This window comes from Schistocerca cancellata, chromosome 3 (assembly GCF_023864275.1).
Source record: "Schistocerca cancellata isolate TAMUIC-IGC-003103 chromosome 3, iqSchCanc2.1, whole genome shotgun sequence".
Taxonomy (NCBI): domain Eukaryota; kingdom Metazoa; phylum Arthropoda; class Insecta; order Orthoptera; family Acrididae; genus Schistocerca; species Schistocerca cancellata.
Window position 1 is genome coordinate 368,091,646 of NC_064628.1, and position 8,834 is coordinate 368,100,479.

Here is an 8,834-nt window from a genome sequence, read left to right on the forward strand (position 1 = left end):
GCGAAGTGGGCTGGAGCATGTAACACCTCCGTTTATTTTAGCCGACCTGATCTGATCTGATCGAATAGCAGCCCAATAATTATTATTAATGTGACCGTGTACCTAATGGGGCTGGCAATCGGAATTGAGTGCTACGGAAGTTGTTACTTTCCAGTTCGTCCTTCTCAAATGCTGTAATAATGAAATGTCTGGTAACAAGAAAAACACCAACACAGTTTCACTGATAACGAACCTATATTCGTCTCAAAAACCCAAAAAGGAGGAGACAGCCACTGCCTTCGTCATACATATCTAATTACGGCTAATCTCAGCACAGGCTTCTTCATTTTTCATTATCGTCACACGTTAATCCATCACTGCAATCCAACACTGCTATCCAAAGAGATGTCGGCGCGGTAGACGCGAAAGCAAAATATTGGCACTAGAATATCACTAATCACTTTCGTAATAATACTTCTTCACCTTCCCGATATTATTCTAGTACAAAGGGGTTAAACCACGGCGATGGCAACTCCCTTCGTCGTTAAAGCCTTGCATTACAACAACTGGCCTCCACACACCTCTACCCGCAACATGGGACTGATTCAACTCCACACTCGCTCTCGCAACACGACACAATCGATTGTTTGCCCTATCGACCTGTCCCGAGTGCAAATTTATAGTAAGGGCCTATGGACCCCTTACAAGCACCATCATGTAGCAACCACATAACTCTTCGAAATATCAATGGCACTTCTTCCAGCAGCGGAGGCAAAGTCACCCGCAAGAAACGCCGATAATTCCGGTATTTACGTGATGTGGAAGGAAGACTGGTCCCAAAATACGGTAACCAATTATCCCGGCCCACACATTCCGGCTGCACCAACGCTGATGATTCGCTGTCACCATACCACAGGGATTCTGCATACTATCCCACAGTGTTATAAAAATTGAAGATACCGCTCCGTGCAAATATGGCCTCATCGCTGAATAGGATGGATGACACGAATCCCGGAATCGCGGTTGCCAGGTGAAAAAAAAAAAACAGCTCCCAACGAGGAACGTCTATCGCTAGCAGTGTAAGTAGGCTGTTTAGGTTTTTTTATTGGTAACGCCACGTAGCGCCTGTATGAAAATCACTGGCTGTGCTGTGTGCAGTCTGTGGCTGGGTGGCATTGTTGGAATTTGCTATTGTAGTGTTGGGCAGTTGGCTGTTAACAGCGCGTAGCGTTACGCAGTTGGAGGTAAGCCGCCAGCAGTGGTGGATGTGGGGAGAGAAATGGCGGAGTTTTGAGTGCGGATGATCTGGACGTGTGTCCATCGGAGACAGTAAATTTGTAAGACTGGATGTCATGAACGGCTATATATTATGACTTTTGAACACTATTAAGGTAAATACATTGTTTGTTCTCCATCAAAATCTTTCATTTGCTAGCTATGCCTATCAGTAGTTAGTGCCTTCAGTAGTTTCAATCTTTTATTTAGCTGGCAGTAGTGGCGCTCGCTGTATTGCAGTAGCTTGAGTAACCAAGATTTTTGTGAGGTAAGTGATCTGTGAAAGGTATAGTTTAATGTTAGTCAGGGCCATTCTTTTGTAGGGATTACTGAAAGTCAGATTGCGTTGCGCTAAAAATATTGTGTGTCATTTTAGTGTTGATAAGAATAGATAAAGAGCGAAATGTCTGAGTACGTTCAGTTCTGCTCAGCTGTTTGAAAATCAAATAACGTAGGGGCTTACCAGCACAGTAGTTCACTAAATTTTCTAAGGGGACGTTTCAGTAGGCCCTGCATATGCTGTAAGTGATAAGGGTAGTAACAGTTGTCATGGTGAATGTTCCACACGGTCGTCTGGCTTACACTGTACTGGCGGGCCAACTGCCTAGTACTGACACGGCGGTCGCCTTCCACAGTATTAATCACATTTTCCTCCAAGTCTGGCGTCCGAACATTTCGGGTAAGTCTTTGATGATTTCCAGTTTCCTGAAACGACCCTGTCTCAGACAAACGGCGAAGCACTGTTGCAAACATTGAATGCTGTGGTTGTTGTCGGAGAGGATTAGTCTCGTGGTACAACCTTGCTGCCCGCTGCCCGTTTCCATTTGCTTTTCCGTAAGTAAACACCATGTCGGCGAGCTCTCGATTCGAATACGAAACCTTTGTATACAACGCTGTATTACATCCGCTACACGATTAATCGGGAAGAGAAGTAAATCGGACACAACATTACCAATTAATATGGCAGGAGAGGGCGCTAGGGCATTAGGTATGAGGAACTGTAGCACCCTCTACGAGGAAACCATACGTACTGTAACTGTGGCTACATGATACAGCACTTATTACACCGCAGTCTGTGCAAAAAAGTATGATTGAATAAATGGCCTCTAACAAGGAAACCTTTGGTGTTCACGTTAGACACCACGCAAGAGGTTGCGATAATCGATAGCGGTCCAGCACTTTCAAACTCTCTGGACTCGCTGGCGCTTGCAGCGCCGCCGTATGGCACGCACAGAGACTTGCAGACCGCACCGGCCGAGTCAGCGACAGGTCCTGAGCGAAGTCATATTAGAATAGCCTTCAGCTCGCTAGGTTTCGCAGCCTCTAGTTTGCGCATGTATTACGCAAGCAATACCAGAATTGTGTTATCTTGCTTGTTGAATAATCCAGTTAATGTTTGTTAATGAGTAATTTGTATTCAAGAAATGGCTGGCTCTGAGCACTATGGGACTCAACTGCTGTGGTCATAAGTCCCCTAGAACTTAGAACTACTTAAACCTAACTAACCTAAGGACAGCACACAACACCCAGCCATCACGAGGCAGAGAAAATCCCTGACCCCGCCGGGAATCGAATGTATTCAAGAAAGATAGTTGTTATTAGTTATGTTCCTGGAGTGCAGTAGCAGGACACAGTTAAGTAAAAGTTACTTACTAAAGTATTCCAGTACTAATTATCATAGAATACTCCAGATTCCTACAACCACCCCACTCGTATTAGCCTCTGTCATCCCACTGCAAATCCAAGAGGTACCGATCGAAAAGCATCCTGCATTTGTGTGAGGTCATGACATGCTGCCATCAACCTTAACATCAAAACCATGCAATTCCGGACGTAAGTTCATTAGGCCGTTTTTTTCCGCATGCTCTCATCGATCGATCACTACAGTTTGTACACGTTGGAAAAAATCACTCTGTATAGAGCAATGCAAAGGAAAAATCTTACAGAACGATCGTCGTTGATGGAAAACGTCATTTCAATCTAAAATCGCGAATCTTATTAATTTCAGCTTCACATGTTATACAAATAAACTCTTTTGTATTCTGTAAAAGATTGAGGTAAAGTACGTCAATCTTATAATAAAACCGATCAACTCACTCAAATGTTAAAAACACCAAATCAATGAAATATGAAACTTTCATGCATGTTAAAAATGTAATTTTTTTCGTTGTTACAAAATGAACTAATATTTTAATATAACTATAAACCAGGATGCGAATTTTATCCCTTAGTGCGGTTTTTAGACTCTTTTTTTTCCGTCGGCTGCAACCGAATCGAGAAGGATATAACGGAATGAAATGTACTGCAGTGTAAGTTCAAATGGTTCAAATGGATCTGAGCACCATGCGACTTAACTTCTAAGGTCATCAGTCGCCTAGAACTTAGAACTAATTAAACCTAACTAACCTAAGGACATCACACACATCCATTCCCGAGGCAGGATTTGAACCTGCGATCGTAGCGCAGTGTAAGTGTAACCGTCTACTAGAGCGTTGTACAACTGAATATAATCACACCAAAATCCTCATCCCGTTAAAGTAAAACACATAACAATACCAGTTAATTAAGGGATGCAGCACTTATTCCCAAAACCATCAAGAATTTATTCACAGTAATACTGAAAACAAGTGTGGTCCTTAAAGTAACTATTGTTTGAAATGGTTAATCTAGAGATACACCTAAATGTAAATTCTTCAACGAAACGATTAACATGGGGCTTAATATTAATCAATGCATCACTGACTGCCTGAAGTGTGTTCTGTTCATCACATAATTACATGCATTTAAGGGGGCTATCAACATTCCCTACGTTATTCATGAGAAACACTCAAGCATCATACATTACATTGTTTAAACACATAAAGAAACAAATCTATGTGTAACCGTGTCATTACTGTGATGCTATGTAAATTCCTTTCCGATTTATATGTGAAATGCTTCAAAGTGTTGAGTGAAAGTAAAGATTTATGGCCAATGAATCTTGGTATTAGGCCAAGCTTCGAGAAGGGAAAAGAACTTCGAATAGCTTTTTATTTTGACAGAAGAAGAACTGTATTTAATTTTTTGTTGCTGTACTTTTACATCTTTTCGCGACCTGCTCTTGTACCGAAATCATGTTGTGCTGACACGGAGCTTAAACAGAACGTATTGTAATATCTAAGTCTCTTGTATTTATTTATTAGTGCTTCAGCTATTTGATTTCGATGTTGATAAAGATAATTTTTATGTACTTCTGCATTTTTAGAGGCTTTAAAAGAGGGTGAATTGTTCGGTGGCTTAACGACCGGACACGTTACGTGTTCTTACGTTATTTGTTCATTGTCGCTAAGCAGCACCACCCTGACATCGATTTACCGATCACTTCTCTCAGTTTCTATGCAACAATTTTGTTAGGTTGATCCTTCAATTACAAATGAATAATGACGTTGTCAATCGATTCATTGGTTTGAGTCTCCGGCCCCACGGAATTGTACATGCTGTGAACTAAAATCATACGCTGCGGTGTATTATAGTATTTAGTACTTCCTTTCATCTAAAAATTGAGATATGGTTCATCGTCGTTCGGGGTTTCTGTTTGTCGTCATGGTGTTACTGTTATTAATTCTAAGAAATTTCATAGGATTCATATATTCTTCCTGCCGTGACTTACTGAGAAAAGTTTGATTTCAAACTTCCCAGCCATTAAATAAGAGGGAGAGAAACGCTTCAGCCATAATCTGCAGCTGATTGTTGACGATGGTGTGGTGTATAGCAAGTTGCCGTCGTTGAGTGACTTAGGAGCATACACTGTGACTTAGAATTTCTAGTTGGTGTAATGAATGGCAACCAGTTTTAAACGTAAAAAAGTCAAGTTAATGCAGAGTGTCAGCAAAAACAAACCCGTGACGCTCGAACACAGCACTAGTAGTATGCTATTCACACAGTCACGAGGATTACATATCTAGATGTACCGTTGCAAAGCGATATGAAATGGAACCGAGCATGTAAGGACTTATAGAGGGAAGTGAATGGTTGACTTCGCTTTACTGGGAAATTTTTTTAAGAAAGTGTGTTTCACCTATAAAGGAGACCGCAGAAAGGATATTAGAGCGACGGATTCTTGAGCACTGTTCGGGTGTTTGGGATTCGCACCAGGACGGAATAAAGGAAGACATCGAAGCAATTCAGAGAAGGGCTGCCAGATATGTTATCAGTAGGTTCGAATAACACGCAAGTAGTTCAGAGGTGCTTCGGGAGGTGAAATGGGAATCCCTGGGGGAAGGCGACGTTGTTTGCGAACAACACTACTGAGAAAATAGAACCGGCATTTGAAGCTGACTCCAGAACGATCCGACTACCGCGAATGTACATTTCGCGTAAGAACCACGAAGATACGACAAGAGAAATTACGCCTCGTACGGGTGCATATAGACGGCCGTTTTTCTCTCGCTCCATTTGCCAGTAGAACACGAAAGGAAGTGATCGGTAGTGGTTCGGAGTACCCACCGCTACGCACCGTACGGTGGCTTGCAGACTATGTATGTAGATGTAGATGTTGTGTTGCACCGTAAACTAATGTATGGGAGCTGCCAAATAAAAATTCAGACACGTTCTGTGGTAACGCAAGAAGCATGTAAGCACTACTGGTAACTTTTCGATAGTATTGATTTGTAAAAAGTTCTATTCACAGTGTGCCACTATGTAATTATACCTGTGAAATCTTGACAGAACGACTATTAATCTAAATTCTAGAAATTATGTAGACTGATCAAGCACCTGAAGATGAACTCCCAGGGCAGGAACTGCATCGTGAATTGGAACAAATCACCATTTGTGAATAAGGCGGTTTGTTTTTTTTTTATTTTACGAAAGTAATACAGTCAGGGAAGCACCACTGGCAGCAATGGATAAAATAAAATTTCTAATATCTCACGATACCGATACTGCAGTACTATTTCAGGATGTAGCCCCATTAATTAACGACAGAAGTAAGTGTGTTACCACACAATATGAAGATATTAATACTTACTCCAGCTTTGATAATGTTACACGCGAATTAAGTAAACAGTCAGATACTCGTAATTTATATTTTCGACATAAGAAGTGTGTGCTCCAGATAAGAAAGCGTTATTGTTTTTCGTTTGTGATTAGTATTGTAAAGAAAACACTGGCAACATTTAGTATAGTAAAAAAGTGAAAGTATTTACTGCAGATGCATATGGTATTTTATATTTGATAATACCTGAACCACATAGTTTTTTGTGGTAGTGACCCAATATGGTCCACCGCATAGTGGCCAGGGAGAATGGCAGGCATCCTGCAGTTGTGTAGCTGAGACACAGATAGAGACTGGAATATGTAACATTGCACTACGCGACACACCAGTACTGACAGTAATCATTACAGTACTCAATTTAAAATAGGATTACCGATAATAACGCTCTGCCAAATGATCAACATGCTTATTTCAAAATTTAATGTACTGGATTACCCCCAGGATCTTCAAACTGTGATTGGTCATTTGGAGGGAATAAAAATTTGGCAGTGTAGTGTTTCGAGAAAATAATTTTGAGAATATTTCATAGATAACCATTTATCTTTATTAACTATAAGGGATTGCTGGAAGATAAGAACTGATTAGGTAATCATAGTAGGAAGCAGAGTGAAAGTATTTTATGTATATATGAAATAATACATAATTATAAGTGGTATAATGTGGTGCTCTATGGACCTTTAGTGCCCTGTCTAGAGGGCAGCACCTGTTAGTGTGTATTATAATAGACTGAATAACGTGGGCATTCATGAGGAGTCACAATGCTAATATTACTGTCAAGGGACCTATTCGTAGTGTGGAAATCAATGAAGGGGTAAGTACCAAAAAGCTTTTTTTAGTTAGATGCGAAAAACCAAACTAAGTGCCATTGCCAACAACCTGAAAAGCGTGCTAACCGCTATGATCATTTCTAGTAGTATATATAAAGCCCGAACGATTGTATGAACGGTATTTGCCGGCCCACTGGCGAGACTAAAGCGGGCTAAGTGCCACATAGTTTTGTAATTGTTTTCAGAGTGTGACAGAGATTTATCCCAGATTTAAAAAAAAAAAAACATATGAGGCTGGAAGAATGTCTGAGTGTCAAGTACCTAAGAACCTTCTAAAACTTAGGGAGAATGTGACACTCAAAATCCATTTGTGGTTACTTTATTTTATAAAAACTGCCGATACACATATTAACACAGCGAAAAAAATGTTTCCAACTGTAGTTCGATTCAAGTGACAAAAACTGCACCTGGTGTTGTCAAGATGAGAATATTGTCTAATGAACCTGAAGACCAGATCACCTACAAGATCTTCAAGAATAGGATTACCACTGACATAATAAAGAAGCTTATTTTACCGTCACAACAATGTAAAAACAACTTCTCAGCTCAAAAGGAAAAGGATCTGTAAAAGTTGCTGCCGTTTTTGAAAGTAGCTAATAGAACGTTTTTCGAATAGTTAATCAATTAAAATTGCTATGTGATCTGTAAAATCAAAATAAGTATTAAAACTAATGTAATCGCACTACAGTGTATCTGTAAAATGTTTATTATTAACAAAACTGATAAATGCTTGAGATTTCTTTCATTGACACCAACCTGTATAGCATTTAGCACGTTTGCGTTTTTGAGAGTAGAATATTTATTTTCATTGATAAAAGGAAGGGAATTTTTAAATAAATTGCAGTAGTTGTGTCACTCTTAAAATATTGTTGAGGCTTTTTCATTAAAATATTTTTGTCGAAACAAGAAACAGTGAATAACTAAGTACAAACAATTTATGCTCAAGTTTATTTTGGTTTTAACACGCTTAAGGACAGATTATATGAATGGTTCTTTGTAGTGACGCCCAAGCAAATAATCATTTCTATGAAAAATATACAGGGTGTTACAAAAAGGTACGGCCAAACTTTCAGGAAACATTCCTCACACTTAAAAAAAAAAAATATATGTCATGTGGACGTGTGCCCAGAAGCGCTTACTTTCCATGTTAGAGCTCATTTTATTACTTCTCTTCAAATCACATTAATCATGGAATGGAAACACACAGCAACAGAACGTACCAGCGTGACTTCAAACACTTTGTTACAGGAAATGTTCAAAATGTCCTCCGTTAGCGAGGATACATGCATCCACCCTCCATCGCATGCAATCCTGATGCGCTGAAGCAGTCCTGGCGAATGACGTATCACAGCCGTCCACAATACGAGCACGAAGAGTCTCTACATTTGGTACCGGGGTTGCGTAGACAAGAGCTTTCAAATGCCCCCATAAATGAAAGTCAAGAGGGTTGATGTCAGGAGAGCGTGGAGGCCATGGAATTGGTCCGCCTCTTAATCCATCGGTCACCGAATCTGTTGTTGAGAAGCGTATGAACAATTCGACTGAAATGTGCACGTTACACGTGCCCCACATTGTCTGAGGATGTTCGTGTAACGTAAACAGACTCAGAAATTGTCCCAAAAAAGAAACAACGGAAATGCATATGCTCAAAACATCAACAAAATTTAGCATTCGTCTAATTAACCATAAATCAATTTTTAGACCATAATAATTGAGTG